The sequence below is a fragment of the Palaemon carinicauda genome, chromosome 35 (assembly GCF_036898095.1).
Source record: "Palaemon carinicauda isolate YSFRI2023 chromosome 35, ASM3689809v2, whole genome shotgun sequence".
In the NCBI taxonomy this organism is placed as follows: domain Eukaryota; kingdom Metazoa; phylum Arthropoda; class Malacostraca; order Decapoda; family Palaemonidae; genus Palaemon; species Palaemon carinicauda.
In genome coordinates, this window is record NC_090759.1 from 78,336,592 (window position 1) to 78,357,683 (window position 21,092).

The following is a 21,092-nucleotide window of genomic DNA, read 5'->3' on the forward strand; positions in this document are numbered from 1 at the left end:
TAAAAGAGCTTCAAAGTTATGTTAAAAGAATTAGGTATCATTAGAAAATTTTGAAATTGGTCAATGAACATCATCTAAAAGAGTTTTGAAGTTATGTTAAAAGAATTAGGTATCATTAGAAAATTGTTGAAATTGGTCAATGAACATCATCTAAAAGTTTTGAAGTTATGTTAAAAGAATTAGGAATCAGATATAGAAAAAATCTTAAATAAATTATGGAAATAAGTAACTCTTCAAAAGTGCCTTCATCACTAACCAGGAAGGTACAATTATTTCTCCATACAGATCAACCAATGAGTACATCTGACATGTCTTCCTTGCCATGCTTAGACATGCCAAGGAACAGCAACACAAGAATTTAATGAAAAGCTCAATCTCAAATTGATAAAATATGTGCTTATTGTGATGAGCAAAAAATTAAATATGTAGACTTTTACTAATAATATATAAAAGACAAGAATAGAGTATAGACAGAGATGCTTAACATAAAAATAATTCTTCAGCGAACAAATCATAATAAATTAAAGTAATAATATGTATACCAACAATGTGAAGTATGGACTATAGATTAGCATATCACCAGCATACTGTACCCAAAGCTACAGCTGTGAAAAACTGAACTGAAATAAAACTAAATGACAATAGGAAAGCTCGTCATCTGTCATGAGCTCTCACAAACTGACCATCACTTGTGGACAGGTAGCTTTAAAACAATTCAGATTCCTCCAAAGACATTGTACATTCTTCGGTAATTTACTAAAGGCTAATGCATAACAAGAGCTTGTATACTCTTCAAAAATAAAAAGTAATGCAAGGCCATATTTTCATTGTATATTTCTAAATAGTGTAATACATTGATCTACTGGATGTGGGAAAGTTACGTGTTAATCCATACTGCTGATAGCTCTCCCTTTATCGTGAATTGGTGCTGGGGGATACATTGAAGGAACTAGAAATTACACGTATAATTAACACAGGCTGTTGTTACGGCCATCAAAGGACCTAGGTCCATGTTTGACTACTGCACATCATATACAGTCAAAAATGAGAGTGACCCCCATGATAGTTAAGTATTGCCTGGCACCCCCTACCCATCGAGGCAATCAGATGGCACTTCACATGTTGATCCATGCTACTGATAGCTGTTCCATAATCTTAAAATGATGCTAAGGGACACACTGAAAACCCTCGCAATCTCTTAATCTGGATTCACCTGCTTTCAATCATCCAATGGTATTGTTCCTGTGTTGCAATCAGCCTTGGCATTATGAAAGCTTCACTGACAGTTGTGAACTGAGTACAGTAAAGTCATGAACCCTGCACTTTTATAGGGCTTCTTGTGCCTCTTACACATGCAGACCACTAAGATCATTGCAAAAGCTTAATTGACAGCATTTGGGTTTTTGTGAGCATTAACGTTTCCTCCTTTGTCTTCAATGACACCAAATTCCGAACAACTTACTTGCTGAAAATGCATTAGGCTATCTTAATAACACCATATATAAGCTTCTGGAACATAATGATACCACACATCCATATTTATTGGGAATTTCCCTTTTGCATTAATTTTTATGAAGAGTATATTTGTGAGCATAATACTGTACTAGTATACACTTCCCCATTCCATACTCAACTGCATAATAAACAAATGATACACAGTATCATCTCAAAAAATAAAGGTTTTGGGACTTTAAGGAACTCTAATACAGAATATCAGCTTAAATAACAGAAATAACTTAGTCTACACAACACAAATTCCATCTAATTACACATTAGTCAGAGAAAATTGAAGGCCACTTAGATCAGTTCATGATATAAGATGCAACTTCTTTAAGAAGTATTGTTTCCTGAAACAGAAAAATAACATGATAATTTCCAACGTGAAAACTTCACGTCAAAATAATACAGTAGCCTAAAAGTACAATTTCTAAAAGTAATTTGTATTTTTCTCAACTATACAAGCCTGAGTCCTTTCAATAGGAGACTCATTCAAGCACAGATGGAACTAGACAGTTAAAATAAATTCGTAGATAATTTGTATTTTTCCTAACTATAGAAACCTTAGCTATTTAATAGGGGTATTACTTTCGGCGTAGCTGAAATGATGAACCATTAATTTTTAACGAGGGTTTACCACCCACACCGCTAGTTAGAGGGGGGTAGAGGAGGGTAGCTTGCTTACCCCCCCCCCCCTCACACACCTGTGCTTGAGCTCACTTTGCTTGGAGGTAGGACTTCAAAGGGGATAGGGCTGGCAGGCAAGTTTGATTAAATAGCTAAGGTTTGTATAGTTAGGAAAAATACAAATTATCTACGAATTTGTCATTTGTTCCGTAACTGGAATACAAACCACGCTATTTAATAGGGGTGACTCACCCATTAGGAAGGGTGGACGTCCCAGCCAGTCTGGCTTTTTGGCTTTGCCCGGGGGCTCCTTATCCGAGTGTATTAGCACTCAAGAAATATGATATTTTAATTATAAAATAAATTTTTGAATATACTTACCCGGTAAATATATAATAGCTGCTACTCAGCGGCTCGACAGAAAACACACTCAAAAAACTCGCGAGCGATCGCTATGAAGGTTGCGGGTGTGCCCACCAGCGCCAACTATCGGTCAGATACCACTCTTGCATGTAAACAAACCCTTCAATTCTTCTCGTCCCGCTGCGTCTCTATTGGGGAGGAAGGGAGGGCCTTTAATTTATATATTCACCGGGTAAGTATATTGAAAAATTTATTTTATAATTAAAATATCATTTTTAAATATTTAACTTAGCCGGTGAATATATAATAGCTGATTCACACCCAAGGCGGTGGGTAGAGACCAGAGTTAATTAAGTTTACAGCGTATAAGCTAAGAGTTTTTGACAGTTATCAATATAACAAAACCAAAATATATAGGTACCTGGTAAGGAAGTTAACTTAGACGATTACTCTGCCTTGTAAGTCTGTCTTCCTCACGAAGCCCAGCGATCCTCTTAGGATGCTGAAAGACTTCCAGGAGCTGAAGTATCAAGGGCTGCAACCCATACAACAGGACCTCATCAAACCCCTAATCTGGGCGCTCTCAAGAAATGACTTTGACCACCCGCCAAATCAACCAGGATGCGAAAGGCTTCTTAGCCTTCCGTACAACCCATAAAACAATATTAAAAACATTTCAAGAGACAGATTAAAAGGATATTGGAATTAGGGAAGTGTAGTGGTAGAACCCTCACCCACTACTGCACTCGCTGCTACGAATGGACCCAGTGTGTAGCAGTCCTCGTAAAGAGTCTGGACATCTTTCAAGTAAAATGACGCGAACACTGACTTGCTTCTCCAAAAGGTCGCGTCCATGATACTTTGCAGAGATCTATTTTGCTTAAAGGCTACGGAGGTTGCTATAGCTCTAATCTCGTGCGTCTTGACCTTAAGCAAAGATCGGTCTTCCTCATTCAAGTGGGAATGGGCTTCTCGTATTAAAAATCTGATAAAATATGACAAAGCATTCTTTGACATAGGTAAGGATGGTTTCTTAACCGAACACCATAACGCTTCAGATTTACCTCGTAATGGCTTAGTACGAGCTAAATAGAACTTAAGAGCTCTAACGGGACATAACACCCTCTCTAGTTCGTTGCCCACGATCTCTGATAAGCAAGGAATATCAAAAGATTTAGGCCAAGGACGAGAAGGCAGTTCATTCTTGGCCAGGAAACCAAGTTGAAGAGAACAAGTGGCTTTTTCTGTAGAAAAACCGATGTTCTTGCTGAAGGCATGAAGTTCACTGACTCTTTTAGCCGAGGCCAAGCACACCAGGAAAAGGGTCTTAAGAGTGAGATCCTTCAGGGAGGCTGAATGTAATGGCTCAAACCTGTCTGACATGAGGAACCTTAGGACCACGTCTAAGTTCCATCCAGGAGTAGCCAAACGACGTTCCTTAGAGGTTTCAAAAGACTTAAGGAGATCTTGTAAATCTTTATCGTTGGAAAGATCTAAGCCTCTATGCCGGAAGACCGAAGCCAACATGCTCCTGTAGCCCTTGATCGTGGAAGCTGAAAGGGAGCGAACCTTTCTCAGGTGTAAGAGAAAATCAGCGATTTGGGCTACAGAGGTACTGGACGAGGATACAGATACTGACTTGCACCAGTTTCGGAAGATTTCCCACTTCGATTGGTATACTCTAATGGTAGAAGCTCTCCTCGCTCTTGCAATCGCACTGGCTGCCTCCTTCGAAAAGCCTCTAGCTCTAGAGAGTCTTTCGATAGTCTGAAGGCAGTCAGACGAAGAGCGGGGAGGCCTTGGTGTACCTGCTTTACGTGGGGCTGACGTAACAGGTCTACTCTTAGAGGAAGACTTCTTGGAAAGTCTACCAGCCATCGAAGTACCTCGGTGAACCATTCTCTCGCGGGCCAGAGGGGAGCAACTAACGTCAACCTTGTCCCTTCGTGAGAGGCGAACTTCTGCAGTACCTTGTTGACAATCTTGATGGGTGGGAATGCATATAGGTCTAGATGAGACCAATCTAGAAGAAAAGCGTCTATATGTATTGCTGCTGGGTCTGGGACTGGAGAGCAATAGATTGGAAGTCTCTTGGTCATCGAGGTTGCAAAGAGGTCTATGGTGGGTTGACCCCAAGTCGCCCAAAGCCTCTTGCACACGTCCTTGTGGAGGGTCCATTCCGTAGGAATTACCTGACCCTTCCGACTGAGGCAATCTGCTAAGACGTTCAAGTCGCCCTGTATAAACCTCGTTAACAGGGAGATGCCTCGATCTCTTGACCAAATGAGCAGGTCCCTTGCGATCTCGTACAGTGCCAGGGAGTGGGTGCCTCCTTGCTTGGAAATGTATGCCAAAGCTGTGGTATTGTCCGAGTTGATCTCCACCACTTTGTTTCGAAGGAGACTCTCGAAGTTCATCAAGGCCAGGTGGACTGCCAAAAGCTTCTTGCCGTTGATGTGCATGCTCCTCTGACTTGAGGTCCACAGACCTGAGCATTCCCGACCGTCCAGGGTCGCACCCCAACCCAAATCCGATGCGTCTGAGAATAGAACGTGGTTTGGTTTCTGAACTGCTAGGGGAAGTCCCTCTCTTAGATTGATATTGTCGTTCCACCAATTCAGGCATGCCTTTACTGTTTCGGAGATCGGGATTGAGACCGCCTCTAGCGTCTTGTCCTTTTTCCAGTGAAAAGCTAGATGGAACTGGAGAGGTCGAAGGTGTAGCCTTCCTAGCGAGACAAACTGCTCCAGGGATGATAGAGTCCCTACCAGACTCATCCAATTCCTGACTGAGCAACGTTCTCTCTTCAACATCCGTTGGATTATGAGCAGGGCTTGTTCTATTCGGGGGGCAGACGGAAAAGCCCGAAAAACTGGACTGCGAATCTCCATCCCTAAATACAGTATAGTTTTGGGATGGAATCAGCTGGGACTTTTCCATGTTGACCAAAAGTCCCAATTCCTTGGTCAGATCCAATGTCCAATGAAGATCCTGCAGACAGCGATGACTGGACGAGGCTCTGAGAAGCCAGTCGTCCAAGTAAAGGGAGGCTCGGATTCCCGATAAATGGAGGAATTTTGCCACATTCCTCATAAGCCTCGTAAACACGAGAGGAGCAGGACTTAGGCCAAAGCACAGGGCTCGAAACTGGTACACCACATTGTCGAAAACAAACCTCAGAAAAGGTTGGGAATCTGAGTGAATGGGGATGAGGAAGTATGCGTCTCTTAGGTCGAGAGAGACCATCCAGTCTCCCTTTCTGACCGCTGCTAAGACTGATTTCGTGGTCTCCATGGTAAACTTTGTCTTCGTGACAAAGACGTTCAGGGCACTGACGTCTAGCACCGGTCTCCAACCTCCTGTCTTCTTCGGTACTAGGAAGAGGCGGTTGTAAAACCCCGGTGATTGAAGGTCCGAGACTTTCACCACCGCTCCCTTCTCTAGCAAAAGAGACACTTCTAGTTTCAGGGCTTGTCTCTTTGATTCCTCTCGGTACATGGGAGAGAGGTCGATGGGGGAAGTCGCTAGAGGAGGTTTGTGTACAAATGGAATTTTGTACCCTTCTCTGAGCAACTTCACAGACTGTTTGTCTGCGCCCCTCTTCTCCCAGGCTTGCCAGAAGTTCTTGAGTCTGGCACCTACTGCTGTCTGAGGCTGCGGGCAGTCAGACTCTGCCACGTGAGGACTTGCCTCCTCTCTTCTTTCCTTTCTTTCCCTCGGCACGAGTACTTCCCCTGCTGGGAGCTCTGCCACGAAAGGGCGGTATAAACCTGGACGCCGGAGTGTCTATCCTTGGTCTTGCAGAAAAGGATGTCGAAGGAGTCCCTTTGCGAGCAGAGGACGCTACCAAGTCATGGGTGTCCTTCTGCACGAGTGACAAAGCTATGTCCTTAACCAAATGTTCAGGGAACAAAAACTTCGATAAGGGAGCAAAGAGTAGCTCATATCTTTGACAGGGAGTAACTCCTGCCGACAGATAAGAGCAAAGAGACTCTCGCTTCTTAAGGATTCCTGAAGTAAAAGAGGAGGATAGCTCATTGAATCCATCGCGGATGGCTTTATCCATGCAGGACATAATGAGTAGGGAGACATCTCTATCAGCCGATGAGATTTTCCTACTTAAGGCTCCCAAACACCAGTCAAGGAAGTTGAAAACTTCAAAGGCTCTAAAAATGCCTTTCAGCAGATGGTCAAGGTCCGAAGATGACCAACTAATCTTCGAGCGTCTCATGGCTAGACGGCGGGGAGAGTCTACAAGGCTTGAGAAGTCGCCCTGGGCAGAGGCAGGGACTCCCAAGCCGAGAACTTCTCCCGTGGTATACCAGACGCTCGATCTAGACGAGAGTTTAGATGGAGGGAAGGCAAAGGCCGTCTTCCCCCAAACTCCTCTTGGTTTCCAACCAATCGCCTAAAAGCTGCAAAGCTCTCTTGGATGAGCGAGATAGCACAAGTTTTGTAAAGGCTGGCATGTCAGCAGGTACGCTTAAAACAAACTCAGACGGCGGTGAACGAGGAGCAACAGAGACGAAGTTATCGGGAAACAACTCCTTAAAAATTAACATGACTTTCTTAAATTCCATTGATGGCGGAACTGTTCTGGGTTCATCAATATCTGAAGGATGATCCTCAGGCTGAGGGTCAGCAACGTCCTCATCTGAAGGTTCCTCATCTGACAACTGCTGCGAAACAAGCAAAGGGGTTGGCAGTGCTTGACACGCCGCGTCCACACGCACTGGTGCATTAGTAGCGGACCAGGACGCAACGTCATGTAACTGCTTGACAGTCTGTGAACTGTCAACAACAACAGGTGCGTGAGGACGCACAGCGTCCACCCGAGACTGCTTTGACCGCCTAGTCTGAGCAGTCAAAACAACTCTAGACTGCGGATGTTGACGCTCAGCGTCAAAACAAGTCAACTCCGATGGTTGGCGAACGTCCTGAACGTCAACAGGAGCATCAGCAAGTTGCCTAACGTCCAAATGCGGCTGAAAATCTACACGAGACCGCATCGAGTGTGGTTCTAAACAAACTGATTGACGTGACTTGGCTACACCAACGTCAACAGGACGCACAAAGGAACATTTGGGTGGCTGAAGGCCAGGATCTCGATGAGATAAACGGCCAGGCTCAACGGAAACCTTATCGGCAGAATAGTCTTCCATAAGGGAGGCAAGCTTAGACTGCATGTCCTGCAGTATAACCCATTTAGGGTCCACGGGAATGGGTGCGGTAACCGACGGGGTTAATGTCTGAGACGGCACAACCTTGCCTTGCTTAGGCGGCGAGCAGTCATCCGATGACTGCAACGGGTCCGAACTGTCCCAATGACTACATCCAGGACGTTGGACCTGTCCTGAAGGGACCGACTTCCGTTTAAGAGGCCTAGAAACCTTGCTCCACGGTTTCTTGCGTGAAAAGCCTTCGGAAGACGAGGAGAAAATGGGCTCTCTCGTCTTATGGTAGGGGCGATCTTGGTGAGATACGCCTGATACCATAGAGGGAACGTCTGTTCGCTGATCAAGGCCTCTCGAACCCATAAGTCGTACGACATTACTTCTCCCCTGGGCTTGGGAGCTTGCAAGAGGTCCCGGACTAGGTGAACGACAGGCACGAACAGACGAACCCTCGGTCGCAACACTGTTCACAACACTTTGCGCACTAATCACTTTCCCACTTTCCGCCGTGGCACTCTGACACTTAAGTTCCTTCACGTCAGCCATGAGTTGATTATGATCAGTCGCTAACGCTTCAACTTTTTCCCCCAAGGCATGAATAGCACGTAACATGTCTTGCATAGATGGTTCCTGAGTGCTAGAAGGGGGGTTAGGAACAACCACTACAGGGGAAGGATTAGGTTCAGGGGCATGTGGAGAGGAAAAATCTACAGACCTAGATGAACTCCTCCTTACCCTATCTCTCTCTAGCCTACGTGCATATTTATCGTATTCGAGCCAATCGAATTCCGAAAGGCCCACGCATTCCTCACACCGATCTCCCAATTGACAGGTTTTACCCCGACAATTGGAACACACAGTATGTGGGTCGAGAGATGCCTTTGGAAGACGCCTATTACAGTCCCTAGCATTACACTTCCGAAATCTAGGTACTTGTGAAGGGTCAGCCATTTTGAATTAGTCAAAGAAAATTCCAAAAACAATCCAAGTCATCAACAAATAATCTGATTCAATAAAGAGTTCAAGAGTTTATGTTGAGGAAAAAACACCTGCACTGCGAAAGCTCAAACCAAAATGAAGTACTTCACCAAATATGTTGAGAAAACTCCAGGTTCTACAGCGAGAATTGATACGTCTTGTCGTCAAGGTCGACAGAGAAGAATTGAAGGGTTTGTTTACATGCAAGAGTGGTATCTGACCGATAGTTGGCGCTGGTGGGCACACCCGCAACCTTCATAGCGATCGCTCGCGAGTTTTTTGAGTGTGTTTTCTGTCGAGCCGCTGAGTAGCAGCTATTATATATTCACCGGCTAAGTTAAATATTTAAAAAGGGAGCCACTGCACCTTGCTAAAACCTTGCTACGCAAGGCCTGCGGCCTACGCAAGCTGTGTGTGAAGGTATGTAGAAGTGTGACTCGTCCTAGAAAGTTGCTCCGAAGTTCTTTAGATGGAAACTAGTAGACTAGGACTTTCCCAATACCACCTCGTCAGGGTATGGGGACGTAACAGTATTAACCTTAATACTAGGAACACAAGGAAGCATGGTTTACCTGTAGTGGTTTGAGGGCAGCTATGCAGAGAAGCCAGGATACTGCTTTCCCCAAGAGAGGGGATGATGAAGAAAAGAATAAGGGCCAGTCAAACCTTTTCATTCATGCAGACTAAAACCGGGTAACAATGCCCTCAACCTTCTGCAACTTGTCCAATAAGAAGCTTGAGGTTTTAAACCAGCTGTTGTGTGGCCACCACAGGACCGATAGAAAAAGTATCGAGTTTCCTGTGGATCACGTCTTGAAGGTAGTGGGATGTGAACGTGGTCTGTCTTTTCCACACCCCAGCTTGAAGAACCTGCGTCACTGAAAAATTTCTTTTGAAGGCCAGGGAGGTAGCTATGCCCCTGACATGTGCTCTGGGGCGACGTGACGGAGGAGGGTCTGGATTCAGTGCCAGGTCAATGACCCTGCGAATCCATGCAGAGATGGTGTTCTTGGTGACCCTCCTCTTAGTCCTTCCTGTGCTGGCACATGAGGACGGGCTGCGGCTGTTCTCTTGAGGTACAGCCTCAAACTCCTCACTGGGCATAGTAAGAGATGGTCTGGGTCATCTGTTACAGTGCGGACACTAGAAATCCGGAAGGAGTCGAATCGAGGATCCACTATTCCGGGGTTCTGAGTCTCAGCAATAAACTCGGGGACGAAGCTGAACGTTACCTCTCCCCATCCTCTTGAATGGGCGATGTCATACGAGAGACCATGAAGTTCGCTAACTCGCTTGGCCGAGGCCAAAGCTAGCAGGAACATAGTCTTCCAAGTTAGGTGGCGATCTGATGCCTGGCGTAATGGTTCATAGAGAGGTCTCTTAAGAGACCTGAGAACTCGAACCACGTTACATGGGGCACGTTACATGGGGGAGGTCTCACTTCCGACTGGGGGCAGGTAAGTTCATAACTCCGTATGAGTAGAGAAAGTTCTAGCGATGAAGAAATGTCCATTCCTTTCAGTCTGAAGGCGAGACTTAAGGCTGAGCGATAGCCTTTCACTGCCGAGACTGAGAGGCGCATTTCTTCACGCAAATACACGAGGAACTCCGCTATTGCTGGAATAGTGGCATCGAGTGGAGAGATACCCCTTCTACGACACCAACCACAAAAGACTTTCCACTTTGCCTGGTAGACTGCTGCTGATGACTTCCGCAGATGTCCAGACATCCTGATCGCAACTTGTTGCGAAAATCCTCTCTCAGAGAGGAGATGCTGGATAGTCTCCAGGCGTGAAGTCGTAGTGAAGCTACGGCTTTGTGGAAGATGTTGGCGTGTGATTGTTTGAGTAGATTGTGTAGTAGAGGGAGTTCTCTTGGAGGCTCCGTTAGGAGTTGCAGACGGTCCGGAAACCATTCTGCGTGATGCCATAGCGGAGCTATGAGAGTCATTGAAAGATTGACCGATGTTCTGGTCTTGTTGAGTACCCTCCTCATCAGACAGATGAATGTCGATGTTGTCCCACCGTTGTTGGAAAGCATGTTGCCAGAGAGCCTTGGGGTCTGGGACTAGGGAACAGTACAGCGGGAGCCTGAAATTCAGGGCCGTTGCGAAGAGGTCCACAGTCGGAGAACCCCACAAAGTCAGGACTTTGTTGGATACTAGATGATCCAAAGACCACTCAGTACTCACTATCCGAGATGCTCTGCTCAGATTGTTGGCGAGCAAATTCCTCTTGCCCGGAATGAAGCGTGCTGATAGTGGTATCGAGTAGATTTCGGCCCATCTCAGTATCTCTACTGCTAGATGGGATAGTTGCTGTGAAAAAGTACCTCCTTGCTTGTCGATGTAGGCCACTACTGTGGTGTTGTCGCTCATCACCACCGCAGAGTGACTTACCAGGTACTATTGGAACTGTTGAAGGGCTAGAAAGACGGCCTTCATCTCTGGAAGATTTATGTGGAGGTACTTTTCTGACTCTGACCAGAGGTCTGAGGTCGTGTGGTGCAGCACGTGGGCCTTCCCACCCTTTTTTTTGAAGCGTTTGAAAACAGCATCAAATCCGGGGGGAGGACGAGAAGATCCACTCCCTTTCGTAGGTTCTCGTCTGCCACCCACCACCGGAGGTCCGTCAGTTCCGCAGGTCCCATAGGGATCATGACGTCCGGGGAATCGTAACCTTGATTCCACCGGGACTTGAGTCACCACTGGAGGGATCTCATCCTGAGGCAACCATTGGGAACTAGACAGGCCAGCGATGAAAGGTGACCGAGGAGACATAACCACGATTGGGCTGGAAGTTCTTCTCGTCTGAGAAAAGGTCTGTGACCTTCCTCAGCATTACTAACCTGTCGTCTGATGGGAAGGCTTTGTGGAGAGTGGTGTCTATAATCATGCTTAAGTATACCAGTCTTTGAGTGGGAAGCAGGGAGGACTTCTCGAGATTTACCATGATCCCCAGATCTTGGCAAAGTCTCAGAAGTTTGTCTCGGTGTTGAAGAAGGGATTAGCCAGTCGTCCCGATAACGAAGGAGACGGATGCCAATCCTGTGTGCCCAAGATGATACTAGGGTGAACACTCTGGTGAAGACTTGTGGTGCTGGGGAAAGACCGAAGCACAGCACCTTGAACTGGTATTTTCTGTTGTCCACGCTGAATCTTAAGTACTTCCTTGAAGACGGATGGACTGGGATTTGGAAGTACGCGTCCTTTAGATCCAGTGTGCACATGAAGTCTTGCGGTCTTACTGCTAGTCTGACCGTGTCTGCCGTCTCCATGCTGAACGGAGTTTGTTTGACAAACTTGTTCAGAGCTGAGAGGTCGATGACTGGTCTCCAGCCTCCAGACGCCTTCTTGTACTGAAGACGCCTGGAGATCCATCGAGGACCTCTTGGAGAGCGCCCTTCTTCAACAGGGTCTGGACTTCTGCCCGAAGGGCTTGCCCCCTTGCCGATCCCATGGCAAGGGAGTTCAATGACACTGGATTCGTCGTCAGGGGATGTAGAGATGTTATGAACGGGATGCGATATCCTAGACTGATCACGGAGAATGTCCAGGAATCGGCCCCGAGTTGCTTCCACCTGTTTGCGCAACTTTGTAAGCATCCCCCCACTGGTGAAAATGCAGGGGGACTCGGGCCCCGGCTGCTCCCTCGAGGATTTTTTCCTCCCCTACAGGACTTTTTGCCTTTCCTTTCTTTGACAGGAAAGGGCTTAGACACCATCGTCTTCGCTGCAGTTGTCGTCGTAGTGGTCTTGGCTGGACGGGACTGCTGTGGTGCTGGAGGCAATTGGGCTTAGATGTTAAAGCCCTATGGAGGAGGGAGTCTTGATGCGACTTCCTCCACCTCTCAGCAGCATGTTCCACATCCTTAGGCTCGAATAGAACAGACCCCTCCATGGAGGAATGTCTGAGCCTATTGATCTCGGCGCTAGGAACCTTCTGGTGGAATCTCTCAGCTACTGCATTCCGACATTTCAGGATGGTATTTGCCCACAAGTTTGAGACTTGGTGGGCCAGAAACTCAATTGTGCTAGTACCTGAGAGGAGGAAGGTTTCCATAGCTTTCCTGGTACGTTCCTTGGAGAAATCTTCAGAACGTATCAGGATATCTAAGGTACCCAACCAGATATTGAGCCACAAAGTGGCTTGCATAGCACACTTCGCGACCTTCTCCTGGTTGATGATCTCGGCTGCCGAGAACGAGACCTGCCGGTTGGAGTCTCTCTCAAGAGGGACTCCCCTGGTTAGCTCTTCCAGCGAGTGGTGAACTGAAAGAGCTAGACAAGGCTCCTCCAGGATCTCAAAGTACCTCCTCTGCTGTATGCGAGGAGGTGGGAGGAGCTTGTTGGTGGTACCGGAACGGCTGGAGGAGGACATCTCAGAGAGCTGCTGGGCGATCTTGTCCCTGGTACTCTTTACCCCTTGAGACCAGGGCAGGGCTGCACTGGTCTTAGAGGGCTTCTGAGTACCAAAGACGTGGGTTAGGACTGTATCCTTGCCCTCTCGAGGAGGGATCTCTGGGTCAGAAAACCCGTTGAGAGCCCTCATTAGAGTCAGAACCTGCCAAAACGCGTGTTCTGACTCCTGCTGGTCTCCTCCTGTTGTAGGACTTGCAGCGAAGTCTCCTTCTATCCCCAAAGACTCTTCTTGGGGAGAATCACGGACATTCCTTGAGTGGCTGGCTGGCTCCATCCTAGCCCTAGTGGAGGACTTAGGCAATGTTTTGGAGTCTTTGGATTCCTTCCGGCGAAGGATGTAAGACTCCAACATTGATGAGGGTGGCAGATTCCTTCTAATCCCGGACTATGTTGAACTCTCGGCGTGAAGAGAGGTTTCCTCCATTGGTGGGATGGGGGAAAATCTCTCTTTGCGTGGTTCCCTTGGTGACGGGAGATCTTCGTCTGAAAGGGAAGGAGAGTCAGTCCGAGGAATAGGAGGAACCGGCCTAAAAGGTCTGCGTGGAGTCAGTTTCGCCCTTGGGGAAGTGACCGCGTCCAGAGCTCCTCTTTTCCTCTTCAGAGGGATAGAGGAAGCCATGGTTCTGTCCCAGCTCAGAGAGGACAGGCTTGAAAGCCTGAGTTACGGCTCTGATCAGGGCACTGAACCAGGGCTGTTGGCTGACAGACGCACTGTCAGACATACCCCACGAAGGGAAAGGGACTGAAGGATCCCTGGGAGGAGTCACTGGAATAGATGGGTTCGCCTTTGGTAGCTTTGGGATCCTGAACCCCTCTGGAAGTTTCCCTTCTCCCACAATGCGCGGTGGTATGCGCTTGCGGGGAGGGGAATGAGGCGATGGCGACCTTGCCAGACATCGTTCCTTGTGATGCGCAGGCTCGCGAGGGAGAACAATGACGCTCGCGCGAGGGAGGGAGAACAATGACGCTCGCCCGAGGGAGGGAGAACAATGAGGCTCGCCCGAGGGAGGGAGAACAATGAGGCTCGCCCGAGGGAGGGAGAACAATGAGGCTCGCCCGAGGGAGGGAGAACAATGACGCTCGCGCGAGGGAGAATAATGACGCTCGCGCGCGGGAGAATATTGAAGCTCGCGTGCGAGAGACTGATGGCGAGTGCGTGCCGGAGCATATTCGCGCGCGGGCGCGCAGGAGAATCACGATGGGCACGCGGGCGAGTGTTTGCGCGCATCTGTCACAGTCGTAGGGCCCGAGCGCACAGGGGAATGTCCCCTAGCGCGCGGGCGCGCAGTGGATTCATAATGGGCACGCGGAAGAATGAGAATGTTGGCGCACATCCCTAAAAGATGGATGGCGCGCATTAGTATCTTTGTAAGTGCTCGCAGGAGAAGGCTGGCGCGCAGGTGAGCACTGGCGCGTTGGTAAGGGATGGCGCGTGGGTGGGGGCAGCATAGCTGTCTCATCTCCAAACTCTCTTGCAGGAGAAGGTTGGCGCGTAGGTTTTGCCTGGCGCGCAATATGGTGCTCAGGAGAGCGTGATGTAGGGCGTGCAAGCGCGCGCGCAGGTGCAGGAGAGCGCTGCTGCGCAGAACAATAGCGCGCAGATAATTTGCGCGCAGGAGAACGTTGGCGCGCAGGTGAGTGTTGGCGCGCATGTGGGCGCTGGGGCGTAGGAGATCGTTGGCGCGTGAGCGCAGGAGACCGTTGGCGCATGTGCGCATGTGGGCACGCATGGTGCATGGTGTAGCACTGCTCTTGGCACGTAAGCACTTTAGGATGGTGCCCTGTGTTAGGGCGAGCAGGATGAGCAGCGCGCTGCAGTGATGTGGCCTGACGAGCTACTGATGAGCGCTTGTCAGGTTGCGTAGCGCGCAATAGCGCGTTCAGGTGGAGCCTTGTTAGGCCCATGCAGGAACGGCGACGGCAGGTCGGCAGGTCTGTCGGGTGGAAGGTCGACGTGTACTTTAAAAGGACGACCTTCCACCGAAGGAGATCGCGAACGATCTGCAGAGAGGTCCAGGACCAATGCAGGTGCAGTGATGGAAGATCGATCTAGAGGCTCCTCTGCGGGGAACTGCATAGAAGACGTTGAACCAAAGAGGCGCCTCCTCACCGCAGGTGAAGGAAGGCCTCTATGGCGAAGAGGAAGGCGAGCCTTCCGACGGACGCGCCCTCTGGGGGCCGTTGGATCAGCAAGCTGACCTTCAGCAGTCCTCCGAAGAGGAGTCTCTGTAAATGAACTCCCCCGAGGGAGAGAAACACTAGCAGGAGAGACTGACGATGGACTTAGTTTCCCCCTCGTAGGATGATCAGGAACGGGGAAAACTAAGCCGTCAGCTACCGTAGAGTCTGGAGTGGAAGAGGTGATGGGTAAAACCACATGGGATACCGCTGACACCACAATGTCGACAAGAGACAGAGGATCAACCTCTAACGGTGACGACGATTGCTTGACAGCAGCACCCAGGCGGATATAATCAAGCAAAACCTCATTGGAGGGTGAACCCGTAAGCCCCAAGGAGGACCAAAGCTGAAAAAGGGAAGTTAGTGACATGTCCTCCCCCGGTGGGAGAGGTGGAGCTGCTTCGCTAGGGGAAGCAACGTCACCTCTCGAGACCCGAGGCTGGTTAGAAATAATTTGGTCTACGCTACCACTCGACGGTCTCTCGAAAGAGACCGACCGAGTAGGAGCTTCGGAGGAGGTTTGGGCAACGGAAGAAGAGGCCTTGGGTTTTTCTTCCTTCGAAGCAACCTTCGAGGGAGAAATATCCCGCTTGGACTTCTTCTTCCGTCGTCGCGAAAACCTCTCCCACTGGGAGGCAGACCACTCCCTACACTCACTACACTTGTTGACACTATCACACCATTGGCCCGTACAAGAAGGACAAAGGGCGTGAAGATCAGTCTCGACCACTGATATTAACGTTCCACATGGGCAGTCGGGAAAACCAGGGCAGGTGCGCAAGGTCGCAGAAGCCAACTTCACGTACACAGTAACTAGAAAAAGAAAGAACAAAAAGCGTTAATGGCTGCCAATATGACGGCGAGGATGAGAGCGGACACGTCCGACCACCATCCGAGCCGAGAGCAAAGTGAGCTCAAGCACAGGTGTGTGAGGTCACCATCCGAGCAGAGAGCAAAGTAAGCTCAAGCACAGGTGGGTGAGAGGGGGGGGGGGTTAGCAAGCTACCCTCCCCTACCACGTGCTAACTAGCGGTGTGGGTAGTAAACCCTCGTTAAAAATTAATGGCTCGTCATTTCAGCTACGCCGAAATTAATACCCCTATTAAATAGCGTGGTTTGTATTCCAGTTACGGAACAAACTTACAGCAAAGCAGTGGCCGTACCCTGTGATTATCGGTCAGTGGCGGGAAGCCATGGCCCTCTTGCCAATAAACTGAACAGTCACTTAAAGGTTTAAAGGCTCCTCATGAATGCCAGAGGCAAGGGAGAGTGACACTGCCCTATTAAGTAGGGCAATGCCCTAGAGACTGACCATATATACATATGATCAGTGCCCAAGCCCCCTCTCCACCCAAGCTAGGACCAAAGAGGCCCAGGCAATGGCTGCTGATGACTACGCAGATAGACCTATAGGCTCCCCCAAACCCCCCATCCTTAGCTCACAAGGATGGTGAGGTTGCAGCTGCTAAAGAAACCAATGAGTTTGAGCGGAACTCGAACCCCAGTCTGGTGTTCACCAGTCAGGGACATTACCACAACGGCCACCACAACCCTTTGATTGCATCAGCGACTTACGGGGGAGCTGAAGATGGAGTACTACCAAAGTTAATTTACACAATGATTCTAATTTTAGGACTTAATTTCTTAAAAAATAATATATGAAAGGCAACTTCTGCTAACAAGTTACAAGTGTCTCAAATGGAAAAAATACCAAATACTGTATCAGGAATTTCAACAGGCCATGAAATCCAAGTTATAATTAAGTTTTACTATTTTTCTTCATAGTGTGTTTTACTATATATCTTATTAGTTTTATATTATTATTATCATTATTATTATTACTTGCTAAGCGACAACCCTCGTTGGAAAAGCAGGATGCTATAAGCCCAGGGGCTCCAACAGGAAAAACAGCCAAGCGAGGAAAGAAAACAAGGAAAATAAAACATTTTTAAAACAGCTACAACACCTAAATAAATATTTCCTATATAGATTATAAAAACTTCAACAAAATAAGAGGAAGAGAAATTAGATAGAATAGTGTGCCCGAGTGTACTCTCAAGCAAGTGAACTCTAACCCAAGACAGTGGAAGACCATGGTATAGAGGCTATGTCACTACCCAAGACTAGAAAACAATGGTTTGATTTTAGAGTGTCCTTCCCCTAGAAGAGCTATTTACCATAGCTAAAGTCTCTCTTCTAACCTTACCAAAAGGAAAGTAGCCACTGAACAATTACAGTGTAGTAGTTAACCCCTTGAGTAAAGAAAAATTGTTTGGTAATCTCAGTGTTGTCAGGTGTATGAGGACAGAGGAGAAAGTGGAAAGAATAGGCCTGGCAACTTGGTGTATATGTAGGCAAAGAAAAAATTAGCCATAACCAGAGAGAGGGATCCAATGTATTACTGTCTGGCCAGTCCAAGGACCCAATAAATCTCTAGCGGTAGTATCTCATTGGGTGGCTGGTGCATTGGCCAACATACTACCTACCTGATCTGAGTGATGATCTTAATCTCCTCTTTAGTTAATACCTCACCCCTGCCCTCCCCTGATTTAAAAGTTACTCATGAATGGCAAAAGCAAGGGACAGTAACAATGATCATATACACATATGATCAGTGTCTAAGCTCTCTTTCCATCAAGCTAGGAACAGGGAGGACCAGGCAATGGCTGCTGATGACTCAGCAGGTTGACCTATAGGCTCTCTCAAACCCTGCATTCTAAGCTCAGAAGGATGGTGTGGTTGCAAACACAAGAAACCATTGAGCCTGAGAGGGTCTCAAACCCCCATCCAAACAAGGACATGTCCAAGGTAATAAAGTACAGTACCTTGTCTGAGTCATCCCATGATTTGGAGACACACACACAAGTAAGCCCAATTTACTTCTTAAATATCTCCTTAACTTTTTGAGTTTCATCTTACTGATCTTGATTTTAATATCTTGAAGATTCTAAAATTCAGGACGGCCACCATTCCACAAATATCCTTTGATTTTTATAATGGGTTAGTCTTAACACTCTTATTAAAGCATACAACTGGATTTTAATTGGCTATATATCTTGCCATTTTCTGAGACCCTCCCCAATTAAAGCATTTCCAGTATGCTAAAGGCCCTATTAAAAGCTTTACCTAATTTTACCTATTATCTTTATATGTCTTGTAGAGCTGAAGATGCAGTTTTTTAATGCTTAGTTCAGTAAAAATCAGCCCCTTCAACTATTTATCTATTTTTCTTAAAGATCACAAAGTAGATCAAATAAAATAAAGATAAACAAGTGACTCCAAAAAGGATAGTAATGAAATATTGTAATAAAAAAAAAAATCACCTCTTATGGTGTCATTTACCAAATGCTGGAATGAAAATTTATGACTTACTCAGTACACTATTAATAAACAATTATGATTTACCACTTGTCCCTCCAATAAGTAAATTCAATACTTGAGTTCTTTATAAAGACATAGAACACCAAAAAGCTTAGCTTATGTGATATCATACAAAATAAAAATACAACATAAATTAAATAAAGTATAATCTATAAAAAGAAAACCAACAAAAATTATTTACAGCAATGTAATGTGCTGTGCTTAACATAGTACATGATTCTAACCTGTTTATGACTACGCTTCTTGTTGACTCTGCAGTTGCTGTTGTTGGTTTTGAGGTTGTTGTTCTGCCGGAGGTGGTTCATCCTCTCCAACTTCAATGTTGACGTTTATTTCAAGACGTAAATGAATGTTCGTGACCATAAATCCTATTGCAATTAGAAGAGGTAAACGAACACGTGAGGCCCAAGCTAACTTGAAGAGAAATGCAAGTGTAGGGGGAAGTCCTCGTGACCCTCCAACTAATATCGAGGTCAAATCCCGCAACATCTTCAACACATCTGCAGAAGAATAATACCACGTAACAAAACATTATAAAACAAAATTCTGTACAGCACAGATTACCACATCCAATTCTTAATTTACAAATGCCATTGCTTATCAGTCTTTCTAGGCCAACTCAATTTCTGAATAAAATTTCTTCATAAACCCATAAAAGAACTGATAATACATAAACAAATACCGGTAACAATATCACCTTTCAGAGCCATGTCAGTAGATCAATGAATAAAAAAAATTTACAAGACAGGCATGATACAACTTCAGTTGTTTTAGATCCTGAGCAGTAGAAGCACAGCTGTGCTCACTATAGGAATCTACGACAAATAGGAAGAAAAACTGGCCGAATCCCAAATAGTGGCCCCTCACAGCCAACTGATTCATAAATGAAGTAGAAACACATTCTACTACCTACCAGCAGCTTTCGTTATAGGCAAACTAGAGGCTGTGGGTTGTTCACTACTCTTATCTTGGAACATGGTTGGCATAGGTTGATCAGAGAAGCACTCAACATCCTAACCGAGTTTCCTGACCATTCCAATCATGACTGGGAATAGCTAGAAAAGGATCTGGTCATTACCCTTCACTCATCAAATACCAAAATTATGACGATTCAAGAGATCCTTCTGCGAGTACACTTGATTATTTCAGGGTAGCCCACTTCGCCCCACCATAAAAGTTTATTGTTATTACTGTACTGCATTTAGTGGCCATCCCATCCTTTGCATCAGGACCACAGCCAATTACACCATCAGTACAGTAACTGCTCCCGATATCACAGCATCAACCTTGTGCGATCATCCAAGAGTCAAGTGGCTTCCTGGACCTGCATGTCACCCTGGAGACTTCCCTTAACTTGCATATAACCATAGATGCCGTCACCCCTCCACCCTTTTCAACACCGGTAATTGCCATTATAAGGGAACTTTCTGATATAAAACACCAGTCATTGTCATTATAGGGGAATTTACAAATATTAAGGTGATATATAGTACCCTACCTTGTCAAATATAAAAAAGGCAAGGTAAGTGTTGCTGTAATTTCCCACTGTATAGTCAAAGAGAGAGAGAGAGAGAGAAAGACTTTAATCACTTTTAAAACCCGTTACTATTGTTTATACCATAGTTTCCCGTTACAACTACACAAACATATAAATAGGAGAGTGTTCATATCGAATATTATCATTATTATTACTAACTAACCTACAACTCTGTTGGAAAAGCAGGATGCTATAATTATGCCCAAGGGCTCTAACAGGGAAAACTGCCTGTGAGGAAAGAAATAATGAAATAGATAAAATAATGTGCCTAAGTGTACCCTCAAACAAGAGAATTCTTACCCGAGAAAGTGGTAGACCATGGTACAGATACTATGGCATTACCAAAGACTATTATTATCATTACTTGCAAAGCTACAACCCTAGTTGGAAAAGTAGTATGCTATAAGCCAAGGGCTCCAACAGGGAAAATAGCCCAGTGAGGAAAGAAAATAAGGAAACTACAAGAGATGTAATTAACAATTAGAATAAAATATTTCAAGAACAGTAACAACATTAAAATAGATTTTTCTTAAAAATGTTATTTTTATTAATAAAATAAATTTTTGAATATACTTACCCGATAATCATGTAGCTGTCAACTCCGTTGCCCGACAGAATTCTATGGAGGGATACGCCAGCTATCACAATACTAGAAGGGGGTGTATTTACCAGCGCCACCTGTGGCCAGGTACTCAAGTACTTCTTGTTGACACCTCCTCAATTATTCCTCGGTCCACTGGTTCTCTATGGGGAGGAAGGGAGGGTCGATTAAATCATGATTATCGGGTAAGTATATTCAAAAATTTATTTTATTAATAAAAATAACATTTTTCAATATTAAACTTACCCGATAATCATGTAGCTGATTCACACCCAGGGGGGTGGGTGAAAACCAGTGTACAAGATTAAAGGATAGCTAAGTATCCCATATTTCA

General features: G+C 46.2%; 1 long non-coding RNA gene across 1 annotated transcript in view; it reads right to left on the minus strand.

Moving 5' to 3' along the window:
* Positions 1-710: 710 nt before the first annotated feature.
* Positions 711-21,092, minus strand: part of LOC137627909 (uncharacterized) — a 54,586-nt gene continuing 34,204 nt past the window's right edge. The window contains exons 2-3 of the long non-coding RNA XR_011041243.1: positions 18,845-19,120; positions 711-1,847 (exon numbers count right to left, since the gene is read on the minus strand). This is a non-coding gene — a long non-coding RNA (uncharacterized lncRNA). The remainder of the gene's footprint in view (positions 1,848-18,844; positions 19,121-21,092) is intronic.